Genomic DNA, 19403 nt, shown 5'->3' with positions numbered 1-19403 from the left:
CTCATCCTAACAGAAAAAAATACACCTAGCAATCTCTCCTTTTAGAAGCTGCACCTTGTTTTAGAGCTGGGATTTGAAAACTCTGTTGAGGATTTTCCTCTGTCTTGAAACTACATGAAGTATGTTCCCTTGTGCATTTAGAAAACTGAAGTGCATAATAAAATGAAGATTTGCAAGGTCTTTGTTGGTGAAAATACTGAATTCTTGTTTCATTTGCACTGAAGGTGCTCACATGTTGGAGAAGGAGGATCACCGCTGCAACAGGGGGCATGAGATGCTGGGAACCTGTAGAAGCCAAAGGTGTGATACAAATAGAGAAAAGAGCTTTCCCCAATATTTAAGGCCCCTTGCTGATGGTCAGGAAGGCTGAAAGGACAAGTTATCAGTTTCACTTTCAGATGAGATAATGACTAAACCCATGGAAAGAGCACAGTGAGACTGCTTGGGATGTATGTACTGGGGAGAACATGGCCAAGCTTAGAGCTTGATGCCAAGGAAAAATAAAACATACGTAAAAACCCCAAGATCTTAATTTTTATTTTTACCCGATGGCATTTTCTGTTGTCTTCTTCCCCTTGTCTTCCCTTTCAGCCTGAAGACAAAGAATCCCACAAGACAAAGAATCCCTTATAAATTGATTGAGTCTTGACCTGTATCTAAATGAGAACAGTCCAGTCTCGGAAGCTGAGCTGTCAGTTCCTTATATATCTCCTTTAATTGTCATTATTTGGAATTAGAGAGACAAATTCTCTATTGGCAGGTGTTATTGTCACCTGAAGAGCATTTGGCTGTCAAAAATCATGTACGTATTAGTGTTGTGTATTATTTACCAGCTTATATAATACCGTTAGCAAATGCTGCTGCACAGTGATGGATATCTATTAATTTTGCATTAATGCACACCGCATCAAATATATATCTGCTGGAGTCTGGCACTGAGATTACTGAGTTGTTTTACCTCAGATACCAACTTGTTCTCTTGGGTGTGTCAAGTAATCACCCTGTGCCTTAAAGCAGCACTGTGAAGTGGGTGGGTTAATGATACCTCCTGAAATGATGCTGTAAGACTCGATCGATTCACACCGTGACAGCAGCACTTAGAGACACAGAAAGCATGGTATGAAACAATATGTAAATCTGGACAGACTTGTATGATAACCCTTGGAATTCTCATTGTAAGGAGGATGAAACAGTCTACAAATATTTACTTATGCCTTTAAAAGCTCTTGGGATGCATCAGCACAGTAAAGTACTGAGCTAAATAGCAGAAAGGGGCTGTCAGAGGTAGAGCACACACCAGGAAGGTTGGGTAACTTGGAGAGGGATCCCAGACTGGTGCAAAAGCCGTTTCTGTATGATTAAAATGCAGTTCTGCTTCTCTCAGGTTTGACCCCTTTCTGCAGGGATCTGGGCAGTTCAGGGTTTCTCTCCAGAGCTACTTCCAGAAGAAAGTTGAAACTCCTGAACAGATGGGAATTTGAAGTTCATTTAATTCACATCTAGCCATGGGGGCTGGAGGAAGAGTCCCATTCCTGGTGACTGTCCTGGAGCATCAGTGTGAGTGTAACAGGACTGGGGAGTCCCATGGCAAGCCAGAGAGCAGAGGAAATTCAGAACAGAGAGCAAGCAGCTGGGCGACAAATGGGCATAGTATGTTCATTGACATTTGTGAGCTGAGCAGAGCCTCGGCTGGCTGAATGCTTATGGATTGTTTGCCTGCCTAAAGGAAAAGAAGTATTTATTTCACTTTGTTTATGGTCAGTAGCTACTAAGATCCATTTTCTGGCTGCTGTTAGTCTTCTGTTACAGTATTTGGATCACAGAAATAATGAGACAGTATTTCAGACCCTGGAAATACAGCATGAAATCCCGGCCCTCCTGAGCACTGTGTGAAGAAGCCATTAACCCTTGAGGAACCAGGACTTCACCACCAATCCCTTCACTGGATGTCTCATCTTTATTGACCCTGGAAAGTTTTCTAAAACTGATATGCTTCTGAATCAGTCATCAGGTAGTCAAAGTTATCTTTTGACTCCTATTTGAAGGAGAGGGGAGGGTTTGTTCCAGCATTTTCTGAGCTGGAGCACATGAGACATTGGGCAGTAGCAGCTTTGGGGAAGGTGCTGTGGTCTCATAATTCATTCCCACTTCTCTGTTACTGGGTCTGCAATGGGGTGGCTCCAGGCAGAACGTCTCACTGCGGTGAATGTAGGAGCCAATCTGCCATTGTCCCCTTCTGGTTTTGTCTCACAAAATATCTTTCACTGAACAGGCTGGGCTGCTACAGATGGAAAACCAGAGATGTTATCTGGAGAGGGCTTGTGTGCCACCAGCTCTCTCTGTGCAGAGGTCGCTTCACGCTGAAGAGCACTGTGCATAATTACTGCTCCCTCTTGCTGTTCGCTGCTGGCAAGGCGGGTGCTTCCACAGCTCCAAACATCCCAGACATGCTGTTTCCACCTTTCCCTTTCTTTGCTTGAACGAAACATCCCACTTCAAAAGGTGGAACAGATCTCTGCAGGTATACAGTGATGCCCACATCCTCCCATGTGCACCCCACCGTCTGGAGCCAATGTGGACCTCTGAGCTTGCCCCACTTGTCCTCTCACTTCCCTGTCCCCATCCCACCTTGCCACCTGCTGTGTGCAGTTCCCGGGAGCAGCAGGTGCCCGTGTGGTGGTTGCTCAGCGGAGCAAACTCTCCATGAAACAGCACATCATCCTGGCACATCACAGCCCATCCCCTCTCTTCCCGCTGGCGTCTTTCACTCATTTTACACCTGTTAGGCTGCCGCAGCTCCTGGTCCCTCAGCTCATGTCACGTTCCCTTTCCCTCTCATTCTCATGGACTGTCACATCCACCAGCATGAAACACTCGTGTTTCGGCAATGGGGAGATTTTGGAAAGTCATTTCTTTTCAAAGTGCTGCTGAGAGGAGCCTGTTTTATCTGTGTTCTCCTCAGACTCACCTTCTTCCTCACACTTGCTCTGCCTCTCAGTATCTCTTAAAATCAGCATTGAATTTTCAAGGCCATGTACTCTCTGAGTCGTCAGGGCTGTCTTAATCCCACCAAGGCATATTTGGAGAGGAAGATGGGGAGCGTGGTTGGAGGAGGAAGAAAGCTGGGAAGGAGACAAAAACTACCCCTCGAGACCTGCCGCAACTATGTTTTGTTCATGAGAGTGAGTGTGGCCTGGAAAGGAACCTTTGCTTGTGTTGACTCCAGGCTGCTCTGAGACATACAAAGTATTGTATTTTTGGAGCCCTGTCTGCAGGCAGCATAGTAATGGGATGGATCTTGATTGTGCAGACATTCATCCAACCTCTGTGCTGGTGGGCATGCGGAAAGAACTACAGCAGGATGGATAAGCCTAGCTTAGAGTAGAGTAGCAGTCAGATCCACTGTAGGCACTGATTTATACCAACTAAGGATCCAGCCTGTGCAATCTGGTTGAACCTTAATTTCTGCTCAGATTCCACTTTCCGTTAGCACTCTGTGAGCATTTATTTGACAGCAGAAATTTTTCACTATCTTAGAGAAAGCAGTCACGTTTCAGGGAAAGCGACTGCGCTCGGTTCATCTGCACACCCGCGTGCACTTCCAGACATGCACAGAGCTGAATTTTGCATAATCACATTGGTTCTTAACCATGGCAATATATTCACATCTTCAGACACCTGACAGTCAGACCCAGCTCTCTAGCAGCCTGCCTGCTGGAAAAGCAATTTTATTTGCGCAAAGGCATCAGTGGGGAGTTTAAAGGTATCTGGCACCCTATGGAGAGCCTTTTGGGCTAACCATTGCAAGGGGGGCATCCTGCCCAAACTTGGTATCAAAGTGAAACTCCAGTCATCAAGCATAATTGCAAACTACATCCAGCAAAGGAAAATGAACTTTAATTGACTAACAGGTGATTTGATCAGCTTGTCTTTCACTCTGAGGTGATCCATCTGCTTGTTGAGTTACCTCAGTCTCCAGGGATTCAATTCTTGTTTTAGCCAAAGGGGATGCAGAAATTCTATAGCTGAGGAAAAAAAGTGGAAAAAAAACCCACAGGGAATTTACTACTTTTACTTCTTACACAGCCATTTACTACTTCTCCTGTACATCTGTACATCTTCTCCTGTACAAAACCAGAATGCAATAACAATACCAAGGTTTCCCCATTTCTGCTCACTTGGGCTGAGCTAGCAATAATTTGGTCTCATACTCAGGCTTTTAAAAGAGATCTCCAATGAAACAATCCCAGCTAACGATAATTACATTTTCAAATTAATAGTGGTTGTTGTTGGATCCTGGTGCACTCCACTGAATTTCAGTGCCCTTCCCTGTGGTCTGAGCGGAGACGTGTGTGGCTGACATGTCAGGGATGCTGCAGGCAGGACTGATCCTGCCCTGGGGCCAGAGAATAAACCAGGGGATCTCCTGAGGCTCCCTCAGGCTCTGAGCTCCTGCGGTGCTCACGTGCTTTGCCTACCTCTCTGTATTTGAGTATATAAAAGAAAAAGCCTTGCAATATGACAGAGAGATGTCACTGCCGCAAAGCTGAGAAAACATCTCTGGTAGAAATGAAGTAGAAAATGCAACCATCTCCAAAGTTTTTGTGGCCACTGGAAGGAAATCTCCTTTCTTCCATGATATGAGCCAAGATCTTAAGTGGCTTAAATGGGAAACTTAAGCAAGTTAAAAGAGGATAAAATATTTTGCTGATTTTTCCTTTTTTTGGAACATAAATATGATTTGGGTACAACGGACATGAAGAGCTGTAATGCTGTTTTTCCCTCTCATCTACATTTGAAAAAAAGGAAAACATTTATGGATGGAGCCAGAATATGATCTTGATTAATACATCCAGATGTAAGGCTGAAGTGAATCTCGTGCTATAAATGCAACTGTTTCAGGCTCCCACTTGTGTTAACAGATAAAAATCTAACACAGAGGTTCCAAAAAATTCTCGTGAACCTTCCAAAGCTCAACCAGGCCCACATGCAAAGTCCAAAATAAATTGAATTTACTGGAAAATCCCCAAGATTATGTCTAGAGTGATTCCAAGACTTTTCTTTTTTCCAGTTCAAATGAGCCCTATTGCACATTGGGAATGTCTGGAGGAGCAATACAGCCTATTTCATAAAACCTTATTATATATTTTAATGCACGCAAGGTAACCATGAAAATGTCTCTGGGGCATTTTGTTTTTTCAGTTTTATAATTTCATGTACTCTTTGGTTACTTATGAAAAGCCCTTAAAAGGAACACTTTTGCGATGTTTATTTTATCTCTACAAGGGCTACAGCTGCTGAATCAGACTCTGTACTTCATGGATGTATTTTAGTCAGTTAAGTTTGATGGGCTGACAAAAGTGCAACAAATCCCAGTGAGTCAAGTAACGCCACTTCAGAAACAACCCCCAAACCCAGGTGGCAGAGAGCCTGCAGCAGGCACTCATCCACCCCAAAACTGGTGCTCAAGATATTCTTTCCTGCCTTCATATAACCTCCAACATCAGTTGGAGGCTTTGCTTGCATCACCGATAGATGTCAAAAAGCTATGTATACCATACCATCACCATAGATCACACGTGACTTAGAGAGCAGCGTAGGGGAAAGGGACCTGTGGGTCCTGGGGACAGCAGGGTGACCATGAGCCAGCACTGGGCCCTTGTGGCCAGGAAGGCCAATGGTACCTGGGGTGGATTGGAAGGGGGTGGTCAGTAGGTCAGAGAGGTTCTCCTGCCCCTCTGCTCTGCCCTGGGGAGACCACACCTGGAATATTGTGTCCAGCTGTGGCCCCTCAGTTCCAGCAGGACAGGGAACTGCTGGAGAGAGTCCAGCGCAGGGCAACAAAGATGATTAAGCGAGTGGAGCATCTCCTGTGTGAGGAAAGGCTGAGGATGAGCTGGGGCTCTTTAGTTTGGAGGAGACTCAAGCTATCTTTGCTGTGCACTGCAGAGCATGGTAAAAATTGAGGTCAATACACAGAATAAGTCCACCCTGCAAGGAGGAGCCCTGGGACTCTGTCCCCTTTCCATAGACAGGCGAGAGGTCCCCTGGATGGGGATCTCCAGGAAGTCACTGTGGAAAGCAGGGATGAGCTCTAGCTGTCCACTGAGCTCCAGCTGAGAAAGGGGCATTTCAGCTGAAATATGACAAGGCTGTTACACTTCTGGCACTGAAATGAGCACAGGGTGACACTGTTGTGTCTTGATCTGGGTGAAGGCTGGTGACCTTTGAGCAGTTTCACTTTTTAGCGACAATTACATTGCATAGACAACTCCTTAAATGTAAAATAATACCTTTTTTCCCCTAAAGTGCAGAGAGGTATAGTACCAGGGCTCTGACAGGCATCTGTTTCACTTTGCATTTTCAATTCTGGCTCTGATAATGGGAGCTCTTGCACAAGAAATAAAAAAACAGCAAGAGTCCCCATTATTTACCAACGTGGAGAGGTATGAATCACAGAGCAGGTAAAGCCCTGCTCCTGTGATTTCGGTTTTATGGGTCGTTACTGTAACTGGCTTGCAATGCTCTTCTTTTAACGTACAAACGGCACCACTTTATTTATTGTGGGTGGGATTGATTCCCCTCTCAAGGGGTCCCCATTAAACCCAGCATTATTTGCACTGAGCATGGGAAGAGAGGCGTTAATTCTTTAGTCATGTGAAACCCTTCTTTAAGGCTTAGCTTTATTTCCTCCATCGCTGAGCACCCTCACAGGCTGGTAGCTATTGTGGCACTGCAAGTTCCAGTAGGAGCTAAAAGGTTTGTGGAGGTAGAAAAGCTCAATTTCGCTGTCCAGGTGTCTGCTAAGTTATACTTAGTCTCTGTTTTGTAAGGGAGTTTCAGTGTATGTTGGCATTGTAAGGAATAACTGTTATAAAAAGTAAGGTACCTGATTTATTTTAGCCCCTGTAAAAGATTCGGAGCAAGCTCAACCCCTGCAGCTTGAATTCTTTGTCTTGACAAGTGATTGGGAACACAGTGATGGGAGCACAGCTGCAACAGGCCCTGGGATGTTTTCACATGCAGTGTGAAATACAGCGCTGCTGCTCAGGGTTTGGTCTGTTCCTGCAGAGATTGTACCTGGATGTGCAAACTACCAGCTCAGATACTCAAGAGAAGGTGCTGTTACAGATTTGCCAGACCTTTACTTGAGATGCTTATTTTTATTTTTATTTTTTTTGTAATTTTTCTCCTTCAGCTCGTTACAGTGCAGGATATTTGGTATTCTTGGATCTATTGGAGGAATGCACTCTACCATCCTCCAGGTACTTGAAACTATATATATATATATATATATGGCACCATATTCCTAAGTGATTGGTTACTTAATGAATCTGTGCAGATGTTCAGCAAGTGGATTTCAGCTCTGTATTTCTAGAAGGTGATGGACTAACCAGTTTCCAAAATCGTGCACTCTAAACTTTGTCTCACTTCTAGAAGGTGGATGTAAAGGGGAGAACTTTGTCAGTAGTGCCCTGTACAGTGCAGCCAAGCTGAAGATGGTTAAAGGTCTTCCCAGACAACTTTTCAACGTGAAACGCTGACAGACAAGATAAATAAGACGATAAGCTGCAGGAGAGGCAAGAGAGGTGTTTTGGTCTGCAGCTAAATCAGTTCTGATGCAACTTTTATGCTTTTTCACTACCGCACAAGCAGAAAGACGAGTGCTGCAAATATAAACATTCACTTTTCTTCCTGTGATAAAACTGGGGAAGCAGCTCCATGGCATGAGCTTTGTCCTGAGAATGAAGATCATGAAGTTTGAGGGGGCTGGGATTATTTTTTGTGGGGTTTTTTTGTTTATTTTTGTTTATTTGTGGGGGTGTTTTGCTCTGAAGGGAGCCGTATTTTGACCATCCACAGAGAGGAATGACTGCAACATGATGTTGACTGAAAGTAAGTGAAGCTGCCAAAGCTGGTGATCTAGTGAAGTGGACAGCAAAACAAACAGAGGGCATCGGGGGCATAAAGTTGTCAAATAATTGCGATGTTGGAGTGTTGCGTAGCAACAATAAAGATCCTCTGTGTTTTTATAGTCAGAGTGTGCATTATATACGTGCCCAATCTGCCATTCCATCAGTGAAGAATTGCACCTAAAAACCTGAGGCAAATGGGCACAATATAGGTAAACACAGTTAGTATAATCGTTTACTTGCTCTGGTCTTCTGTGTTTGCAGTCGATGTTTCAATTGATCCCTCTTAAAAGCCTCTCCTTGATAAAGGTGCTAAATTAAACCACAGTTCTCTATAGCTGATGAATCCTTTTTACCCCCCTTGGCAAGGCGGTGAGTCTTCCTACACATCACTCCCTGTTTCAGAACAGCCACTGCTTAATACATTTTTGCTTCTGAAGCACGAGATACAGGTTCATGTGCCCACGCCAGCACCTTCTTCACCCCCATTTTCCATTTGGATTTCCTCCTGCCTTTTGCTGTAATCTTTGTCAAGCAGGGAATCTCTTTCTCTTCTGCCAGCAAAGTACTGTCAGCTCAGTTCTGTTAGAGCAGTGATTAGCAATAATGTTAATTGCTAAACTGTTCACATCAAAAGCAGTGGTGGAAAAGGTTCCCACACTGCACTCACCCCCCTGCACCACCAAACCCTCTCCCCCAGGTTTGCCACAGCAAATATTAACTATTTTGATTGTTACTTAAGGAACATGGCTGTCACTGTCACTTCTGGCCAGCTGTTGGCTAGACCTTCTACATCCTCCTTATCCAAGCTTGTCTGCCCTGTAACCACTCTACATCTGTCTGCAGTGCCATCCTCCTCTGCCACTGTCCTGTGACTGAAGTCACACGAGCCTCTGTTACAGCTTTGTGCCTGTCCTCAACTTTCTTTTTTCACAATTTGTGCTCCAACAGCGTGTCTGTAGCACACAGGTGGAGCTGAAGTGGTAAGTAGGTGGTTGTACAATGTTCTGCATGTTCCAGAAAGTGCAGTTATTACCTGTATCCTTTTGGCCATCTTGTGACCATTCTCTGCTGTGCTGGGCCACCTACCTACCTCAGCAGCATCTCAGTAGCTTCTGTACCAACTGGTCCTTCACAAGACCCCAGCAAATCTCCTCTATGGGATGCTGTGTCTTGGCTCTCCAACTCATCAGTATCTTCGGGCTGTTCCCTATGCTCTCTAACCTCTTCTCCAGCACAGTTGTTGGAAATGGTCACAAGAGGAGGATGAGAGATGCCACCATGCAGGGGGAACCTTGGGACAGAGCTGGTGGGAGGGAGATGAGAAGTAGACACTGTTGTCCATGCAGAGACCTCCAAGTGTTAAGTGTAGAGCTGTTTCTTCTGTCATCTTCTCCACCAACACGCAAGTGCTCCCTTGTCATTGTTTACTACTCAGCCAGTGACAGGGAAAGTAATTCTCTCCTCCTAGGCTACAACTACCGACAGCTAGCCTTCAGTAACATAATGACCAGCCAGTGTGAAACTGTTCAAATTACCTCATAAATAACTCTTAATGCACAGAGAACTAGGAGTTGCTGTTGCTCATAGATAAATTACTCACTGCCATTATGGAGCAATAAACCATGGCTAATATGGAGGTCTCCATAGGGGTTTCATTAAACACCAGACATTTCCTATAGATTTAACCATCGGGAAGCTACACACTTCTTGCTGCTTGTCAGCTCTACCGTGTTAGAGGTAATGCACTTCTGCACAGGAGTAGCAGGGATGCTAATGGCCAGGAAAATGCCTCTTAATGAAAAAGAACAAAATTCTCAACATTGTTAACATTCAGTAGCGAGATTTTTGGTCTCTGCACAGTTTGGAAGTTTGTGTTTTTGTTTCGTGTGTTTGGGGTTTTTTGTTTGTTTGTGGAGTTTAAAGATTTGGTTTGGTGTTTGTGGTTTTTGTGGGTTTTGTTGTTGTTGGGGTTGTGTGTGTGTGGTTTTTATGGTTTGGTTTGGGTTTTTTGCTTGGTTTGGGTGGGATATTTTTGTTTGTTTGGTTTGGTTTGTTCCCATGAAGACATTAAGGGAGTGTAATTGCAAATGTTCTTCTCTCCCAATCAGAAACCAAGGAAAGGGCAACACTTCAGACTTGCCTGCCCTGCCAGTGGTGGAAACGTCCAAACCTCTGAGTTAGCTTGGCTGGGAAAGATGTGCTGTGACATGTTCATTTGTTGCCTGTGACAGATCAGAGCTACTGCACGCAGGTCTACCTGTGATACCATCACACCCCCATGCTGTCTGGTAGATGCAAGACAAGACACATCCTCATTTACCCCTGCATCACCAGGTGACTGAACTGGCATATGGCTTCAGCTGCCCTGACTCCTTCTACCCAAACAGAGCCACTGAACTATGTCAGAAGGCCATCCAAGCTCGCTGTGATCAAGGGAGATAGCAATTGAGCCCATCCGTGGTCACCTCTGGAGACTCTTCATCAGTTGTGGTCTGAGTGGTGGTGATGGTCCTGTGCCCTGAAGGTGTATTGAGCACCCCCAGTTCCTCACACCGCAGTGGGGCTGTGCATCTTCCAGTAGACGAGTGGTTCATGTGCATTCATGCCTGCAAGTCACGCACACCCTCTCAAAGCCAAGGCCAGAAGAACAGATGGTGCCTGCCAGACGAGATTTGGGAAGGCTTAATGACCACCATGTAAGTATTTATAACTCCATCTTGTAAGAAACTTTTAGTAAGTTATAATGACCAGCATAGTACTAACTGTATTTCTGCAGTGTTTTTCCATTTTTTGCCATCTTTTCTATTTCCACAGTGGTATGCTCTAATTTAATATGAAAATATTTAAATCACAATTTATTTCTAAATACATTCAGTATTTGTGTTATGTTGAAGGTAATGTCCTTTTTGGCACTCTAGTAAAATTGTAGTTACTCTCAATGCTATTGTAGCTGTCATTCATGTGTAATTAATGTGACTACACCATTGATGACTCCACTGACACTAATTAGAGGTGTGAATAGGAATTCACACCCAGCAATGTTCCCTGTTGGGTCTCCTTTTCTACTATGCCAACCCACTGCTTCAGCTAAACAGTGGGTGGACAACTGCAAAGTAACCACATAAAGGTGGACTCATTGTGGCCCAGTGAACACTGTATCCATGGGAAAATTATAATTTTTCTTCTGTACAGTTGGTACCTGATTAAAGTCACACTAATGTGATGGGTTGAGACACTGCACACTGCCTATAAAACTCTGTGAGGAAAGAGGAGAGCTCTTGTGGTTGCCAACACAAAACTGAAGGAACTCAGCCATAAGGCTTTTCTAGCATTAGGAGATGAAATCAGGTGATGTGATTATTCCTTTAAACTCAGATACTGAGTCTTCAGGCACCCTAATCTTTCCGGCTTCTCTTCCATTCCATCCTCAAAGTATAAATTTAAAAGGTGAATTATTATTACTTAAATAGTTTTCAAAACTCTGATTATTTTTCTGACTCTCATTTCTCCCTCAGCAGGATAGAAATGATGTTCACTGAGTCTGGAGCAAACCCAACCCTTCACCATGAAAAAAACCCTGTGATCTGAAGGGAGAAGACAGAGGGGAAAATAATTAAGTGTGGTACTGCATGATCAAGAATTTTAATCCTTACCTGCAGCTGGGATGTGTTTTGCTGATATGGAGAGGGGAAGATTCAGTTTAGAAGAAGCCCATAAGAAAGATGGGGACAGACTTTTTAGCAGGGTCTGTTACAACGGGACAAGGGGTGATGGTTTTAAACTAAAAGAGGGAAGATTCAAGCTGGACATGAGGAAGAAATTGTTGTCCCTGAGGGTGGTGAGAGCCTGGCCCAGGTTGGCCTGAGAGGTGGTGGATGAACCATCCCTGGAGACATCCCAGGCCAGGCTGGATGTGGCTCTGAGCAACCTGAGCTGGTGAAGATGTCCCTGCTCATGGCAGGGGGGGCACTGGGGGAGCTGGGAAGGTCCCTTCAACCCAAAAGGTTCTGTGGTTCTATGATTCTATGATTTTAGCCAGTCCCACAGAACCCTGCTCAGTCCTTTCTGAGTTCTTCTCCTCTGCGTCCATCCCCTGTGCTGACATGGGCATGATCTGGCCTGATGCAACCATTTCTAGGTCACTTTTTTCCTGCTGTGACACACTAATGTATGATACAGGTAAAGAAAATGTGCTTAAATATTGCAAGTCTTAAAAAATGTTTTATTCTGGTACCTGCACAACCCCAAGTCTGTCCTAGTAAGGTTATTGCAACAAATAACTGATCAAACAGGATTCAGTGGGCAGTTATTTTAAAGTGCTCCCAATCTTGTTTGGTTTTGATAAAGAGGATAAATAGAGAAATGCACATATTCACATCCGCATGAAAACCAAAATCACATGTGGCAGAGATAGTCAGAAACAATAAAGTCCAAGATTGAAAAATGAAAGAGAAGTATAAAGCCTTGTGGTTTAATATGAAGGAAAATATATGACAGAATCTTTCATCTCTGACCATGTTTGCTGCAAAGTAATAAGACACGTTGGCTCTGAATGGAGAAGATAAGAGAGTGGGATAAGAAACAAGCTTTGGTACAACAATCATGGGAGCTAAATTATTGCCTTGTTTTTATTATTACAGGCACAGAAATACAGTGGAAAGATGTAGCTGCAGGGAAAAACTCCAGCAGCTGACAGGGTGAGCTGCACATACTTGGGGAAGGCTTTTAAAAGGATGAACACTTGAGATATTTTCCTCTTGTGAAGCTATCAGAATAATGCTGTCTGTGGGCAGGCTGAATGCCTTGAAACAGTGGCTGTAGCTTACAGATTTGAGTTGAAATGTTGGGAAATTGAGGTCTCTTAAAGCAAACTAGTAGCACCAGCCAGTTTGTGCCAGAACTGAGACCATGTAAAACCAGTGACCACCTCCTCTGCCACTGCAGAATCCCAGTTCCCCAGCCTCAGCCCCTCCCACTCCATTCAATTTTGGAGACCAGTGCAGGGTTTAGAGCTTTCTTTGTCTCCATTTTAAAGCTAAGAAAATAGAAATCAAGACAGAATGGCTCTTTTTTTGAAGTGCAGAAGTGTACTGCTGAGATCCCAACTTTGCATGCGGTTTCCTAAAGAAGTCAGCTGATTTTTTGACATGCTGAGCAGCTTCTGAAGCCAAATGGAAATTCATGCGGAGACACAGCTGGGTCACTAATGTGAAAAGGGCTTGGGATGAAAGGCACTATGTGAAATTTTCTGTCATGTGGTTGCTTTGACTTCATAGACTTCCACACCATTGCTGAAGCTTAAACAATTCTAAAGATGCAGGTGTTAGACAGCACTACTGGGCTTCTTGGAGCTCATACATCACAAGTCTGAACTCTTAAAGAGGCTGAGTCTTCCTCTTACTGTTATTTGTTCTCCTAGATTTCCTTTGCTCCTAGGACATGAGTTTCTATTTGCCTGTGTTCCTTATTTGGCTTCTGGGAGAAGAATGAGGGGCATGCAGATGTGCTTGAGGACACATCGAGCAGAAACACCAGGTCCAGTTCTTGGAGCACCAGGAGCTTCAGAATTGCAGCCAAACGTTTTGGCTTTGACCCATTTTTGGTAGTAGGTCAGACCAATCTTTGGGCAAAATTTCCATGCTCAGCCCAGCCCGGTTTGGGGAATGTCTGGATCCCCAGGTAATGTTCATCTATGTTGTTAATTCATTGCTGATGTGGTGGTCCAGCATGGTCCTCACACTGCTCCCCAGCACACACCAGTTCCCAAGGTCCCTGCATGGTGCTTCCTACCACACTCATGCCAAGAGGTACCTGGAGGTACCAGTTTCTATTTAACACAGCACAGCTAAATCTCCCCAGGTAGGGGCACTTTGCAGCCCAAAGCAAGTGTTTTATGATGAAGATTATACTGCCTTCCTGTGGTGAAATACTATGCTATCTTTTAGCACATATTTTATATATACACACCATATATATGTGTAAATACATCTCTAAGGCTATTATGCCCTATGTTACATTGACAACAATTTCCAAGGTTCTTTACTACAGGAGGTTTCCCTGTTTATTATGGGAAAATATGACAAATTTTTGTCAAAAGTAGGTTTTTCTAAAGAGAAAATCTCCCTTCGTTTCCAACTTGTGCATTTAATGATTTGGCCTCTCCAGCTCCCCCAAGCGGAATTGCTCATTAGCTTGTAAGCACTTTAAATTCGGACCATATTACAATGAACAGTAACATGTAGATTAAAACAGCATTTCCACTATAGTTTGAGGAAAAAAACTTTAAAAGGACCTGCTGAGATGAAAACACTGTTTCTGGACTTGAATGCAATGATACTTACCAAAAAGAGTGAAATGGTATACAGGACACTTCAGAAAACAATGGTTTTGAAGACATAGATTTCTGCATGTTCTGAGATTATCTCAAGTTCAGGCATCTCAATTCCAAAGCAGTATGGCTAAACATATTTTTTTTAATGTGAAGTGATTGTTTTTATGACATCAAAATATTTAATTATAATTTCTGGTTTTAAACCTTTTAATTCCAAAGTTGGTTCTTTCGAAATGTCGGTTCAAGAAAAAAGCTAGGCCTTTCATTGTAGATCTCTTCAATCTTATCAGATTGCTTCTTCTGTAAAACAAAGTTATACAAGGTTGACAAACATGTTTAAATTTAAATTGTTTCTTTTGGTTTGAGATTTCATTAGTGAAAAAAAGCACTTTAGTGTGCCAAGAATACTGTACACTCATCAATTATTCCTGTTACAGCTGAAGATTTTTTGAAGTAGGGATATTTAAAGGGTTCCAAAAAAATCCAAAGCCAAAAGAAATCACACCTTTTAATTCTGGATATGAGGTGAAAACCAGGATCCTAAAATTTTAACAGAGTGCTTTGGGGAGTGTATCTGATCCAGACCAGCCCTTCTTATGATTTTTGAATTGAAGTCCTCCAAAAGGACTTTAAAATCCCTTAAAATACAATTGCTTGCTGCTATGATTCGACAGCCAAGAAACAAACAAAAAAAAATGGAGGAGGTAGAACTGGTGCTGGAAATTTTACACCTGGCACACACAAGTCAGATCTGGAGGGTGTAAGTTGAGGGCAATGCTGCACGGTGCGTTGTCAGGTGAGAATTCAGATCTGGGGCTTCAGTCCGTAATTATCAAATGTGTGAAGATTTGCCTGCTAGCAAACTTGGATCTGGAGCGTCAATGTCATATGCTCACACACAATGAGAAATCAGATTCTCCTTCCTTCAAAAACCTGGCACTAAGTATCTTGGCATTGCACAATATATTCTAAATATGTGGAAATACAGGTATATACTGCATACACTTAAATGTGTGTTTTTGAATAGCACGAAAACCTAATAGTTTTGTAAAATTTAAAATATATTTTCATCAAACTGTTTTGCAGGTGAATTTTCTGAAGTTTGGGAAACATTTTATTTACACAGAGGAAGATTTGATAGCGTATGTTAATCAGGTTGGAGATTTCATTGTGTCTCCTCTCTCACTTTTAAGTAAAACTGCACAATTTGACTCTCAATTTTTCACATAATCCTTTTGACCTCAAGGAAGACCTTTCAGTATTACAAAACCTTCTGCAAATAGATTTTGTCAGGGAAGTAGGAAGGTGCATCTGTTTGGGTTTCTATTTGCATGGGGAACTGGAGGGAAGGAGAAATGGAGATGTGGAGGAAGGACCACAAGATCCATCACCAGATCACGTCCTGGCCACGTCTGTGGTAGATCTTGATGCTGGCTCTGGGTGTGCTAGCTGGGGTTTGCTACTGCTGATTTGACCTCATTTGTTTTCATATCTAAACAGGTTTCTAACCAAGTTTCACCTGGGCTACAACTACTCCCAGAGGAGAGGTGAACATCAATGGTAAATGCAGATTATTTTTAGCCAAATTCTGGAGTCCTGATATACCTCAGTTTTCACTTTCTCAGCACATTTTATTCCATTTTATTAGGTCATTTAGCAAATAATTTTAATTTTCTGCTTAGATCTAAATTTCTGAAAGTAATGTACTGTTGTACAGTTAATGAGTCTGCTAATAAGCTCCAAGAAAATGTGATTTGCAAATCATTCCAGGTCATAACTGTCACTCAGACCCTATGCCAATTAGCATAACCATTAACAACTATCCCTAAGAGGTCCTTGAAATTTAAATGAGATTTCCTAAGATCCCTTTTACTAGTGAGGTTGAAGATTCCGTCTCATATGGAAAATGCAGCCTGATAAGAAGCAATAATTCATTAAAGACAAAGTATATATTTGTTTAGACATAAATGCCCACCTGGGTTCTGAGCAACAGCCATCCCTCTGTAACTTGGTGTTTGTTTGCCCTTACACCAATATTAAGAGGTGCCATGGCCAACTAACTACTTGAGCAGTGAAGAGTTGCTGTCAAGACACTGGTACAACAACAAAATGGGTGACTTTATTGCTAATATAAAAAACATGGTAGAAAGGTGGCGGGGTGAGGGTAGGGGTGTTTAGGGAGCAATGTTTTACCCACAAGGTAAATCTTGGTGGTTTTAGTGACTTGGTAGACTTGGTTTTCTTGAAAAAAAGGCTGCGTGAAGGCCTGTGAGTTGTGGCCAATGCTGCAATGCTCAAAGGTGCCGCCCGGACTGGAGCTCTGCTGGGTGCAAATTTTGGTTGGCTGCAATTTGGTTGGCTTACAAGTTCTTTTATTTTCCTGTTTTCTTCTGGTTTAAAGCAACATTAAGGGCATCTAGGACTGGGGAAAGGATGTACACAGAGACAATATCATGCAAACAACACCAGCTGATTACGATGATGATTATTAATAGTAACATCAAACAGCAGCTGGGTCCTGATTGATTAAAGATGACTGGGAGGTCCAGAAGGCCTTAGAGCACTTTCCAAGGGCTGTTTTTGCTTTTTGTGATGGATCCTGACCAGCTGTCACCGGGACGTGGCAGGTTTGCACAGCCGGGTCCCGCTAACCCATTTCATGTCTCGCCAAGACTCTGCTGGGCAGGTACGACCCTCTCCGAGCTGCCAGTAAGCAGCTGTATCTCAAAGGAAACTACAGCTCAGGCTTGTCAAAGCTCAATAACCACCAGGGTTTCTTATTTAATATGGAGACTTTATGGAAATTCCTGTTTTCTGTAGCAAACCTGGGAGAGTGTGGTTCTTAAACCATTCCCAACTCAGGCCTTATTATGAAGCTGTAGTTTTCTTGGCCATGTTGGCTGTTAATAGATGATCGTTCACCATATTTTTTTTCTCATGATAGGAACAGCCAGTGGCATATAAATCATATTTTCATGCAAGAAACCAGGTTCAGATTTTTTGGTATTTGGCCTTAATTGCCTTCTTACGTTTTGTTAGACAAGAAAGGATATTAACAGGATTGCGCAATGGCCAATTAGTTTTAAAGGTCTTTAGTTCCATTACTTATCTGAAATAATTTGTAATCTTCCTTTGACAAAGGCAGCTGAGAAACCCTTTTTGATGATAACACTAAACCAGTCTGCTAGAGCACATCCCGATTAACATATACAAGGGATGTTACACCAAACAGAAATTCAATTTAAGAGATCTCACAGCTCCAACCATGTCCCAATTATGTTCACATCCTTCTGCAAACTTCTCTGTTTCACCTTCTTGTCCCCATCTTCAGAGGTCTCAGCATGAATTTATCATGCTTATCTTGCTGTTGTTCACATGCAGCCTACCCACCACTTCTTTTCCGTAGTGTTCTTTGATCTCTTCTTTGCTGAACCGTTATGATGCTGCTGTCCATGGAGGTGAAGGGGACTGTGTTACTGGGAAAGTAGAAGGTATGTGCATCCTTGGACTCTTCCGCAGGTCTTAGGGGTATGAGATAAAGGCACTGACTTTGCTCTTGGTGAGTCATTTAGGGTCTGGAAGCTGATTATTTCAGAAAAGGACTTTTACCCTCCCATCTCTAACCCAACTGGGGCTCAGCACCCTGGGGAGAGGCGGCTGCTCCTGGATCTCAGGCCAGGGCACTGGGAGGGCTGGTGGGTTGTTCTGTCACTTGAGCAGAATAGAAGAAACTTAAGCACAGACCCCATCACATTCGGAGAGGGCACCAGCTATTTACTGAAGCCCTTCCCCATGCTGGGAGATCTTGGGCACTTGCCAGCTGCCAGACTTCTTTCTCTGTTTTAAAGCATTAGATAGACAGATGGAAAGCTGTAAAAGGATCTTTTGAAAGAAGTATAATATCACTGCCCTTGGTATAATGCAAATAGGAGTAATTTTTTCGCCTTTGACCACTGGAAAAAGATTTGAGGAAAAAAGCATTAAGGGGAACAAAGAAAGCAAGCATGGGTTGAAGACTCTAAATAGAGCCAGCAGGATCCCCTAATAGGAAGTAAAATCCTCATTAATGAGCTGTTATTACTTCAAAAAGCAGAGGTTGAAATCAGTTCGTAAGGAGCTGAGCCATCTAAGCGCATCTGCAGACAAAGCACATTCTTATTATAGGAGCGGCCTTTCTGCTATCGCTGAACATTTCTTCTGAGTCTTCTGTAGGTATATCAAGGTAAACCTTTTTTTTTTTTTGTCGGCTGAGGACACTGTTTAAAGTGGAGGTTTTCTCCTCTTTTTGGTGTGCGGATTATATCACCTTTTAAATAGTGTGGGAGACCCCTAAATGTTGTCCTAGCCCTAGTCAATAAAGAGCCAGCCACGGTGGCATCAAGAAACAGAGGACAAGGCACTTTAGCACCAAAATAGCCAGAGAGACTTAAATCTATGTCGTCTTCTCTCTCTCACTCCCATAAACCTGTGCTGGAGAGAGCACTGATGTGACATTACTTCTATTTTTCTATTTCCTTTCCTTCTGTTTTTTATTTATTTGTTCCTAAGCCAGGAAGATTTTTTAACAGCACTTGTGAATGTCAGCAATCAGAATTCAATGCCACGGAGACCGAAATCAGCTGTCACCTCTCAAACGCCTCTCCAATGTTGAAAGTGTCAAACAAGTTTGCCAAAACGTGGGCAGCTGCCTGCACACAAAGCATTCTTCTGGGGCTGGGTTCTGATACCTGCTCTCATACTAAATGTTGTCTTTTCCTGTAGGTAACACAGGCAACAAAATCTGCTGCTTTCAGAAAAGCCCAACGGGCATGAAAATGTGGAGCCAACGCATCTCTGCTAAATTGCAGGTTGTGCTGCTGGTTGGTTATTGTGCAGCCGTAAAAATTCAAACCAATTTGAAGAGGTCTGTGTGCCAGTGAGCTGGCAGAGCTCCCCCCGCTTGAGGGAGATCAGGATTTGGTCTTTGTGTGGAAAGGTAGGGGGTTTGTTTGGTTGGTTTATTTTGGTCTTGTCTTGGGTGTTTTGGTTTGGTTTGGTTTTTCGTTTGTTTGGGTTTTGGTTTGGCTTGGTTTATTTGTTTTTTGTCTATGTTGGTTACTCACCTGTACTTTGCCAACCTTACTTAGGCTTCCCCAGTCAAACAGTAGATTTTCTGT

The 19403-nt window shown here is 43.2% G+C and overlaps 1 long non-coding RNA gene across 1 annotated transcript in view; it reads left to right on the top strand.

The window, feature by feature from the left end:
* The window catches only part of LOC110358946 (uncharacterized), an 80433-nt gene that overhangs the window by 51560 nt on the left and 9470 nt on the right, over positions 1-19403 (top strand). The window contains exons 14-19 of the long non-coding RNA XR_010466528.1: positions 225-300; positions 1385-1650; positions 1797-2011; positions 2273-7265; positions 10025-10612; positions 11432-19222. This is a non-coding gene — a long non-coding RNA (uncharacterized LOC110358946). The remainder of the gene's footprint in view (positions 1-224; positions 301-1384; positions 1651-1796; positions 2012-2272; positions 7266-10024; positions 10613-11431; positions 19223-19403) is intronic.

The sequence above is a fragment of the Columba livia genome, chromosome 16 (assembly GCF_036013475.1).
Source record: "Columba livia isolate bColLiv1 breed racing homer chromosome 16, bColLiv1.pat.W.v2, whole genome shotgun sequence".
Lineage (NCBI taxonomy): Eukaryota > Metazoa > Chordata > Aves > Columbiformes > Columbidae > Columba > Columba livia.
The sequence above is the reverse complement of the archived record's forward strand: the minus strand, read 5'-3'. Positions and strand labels throughout refer to the sequence as shown.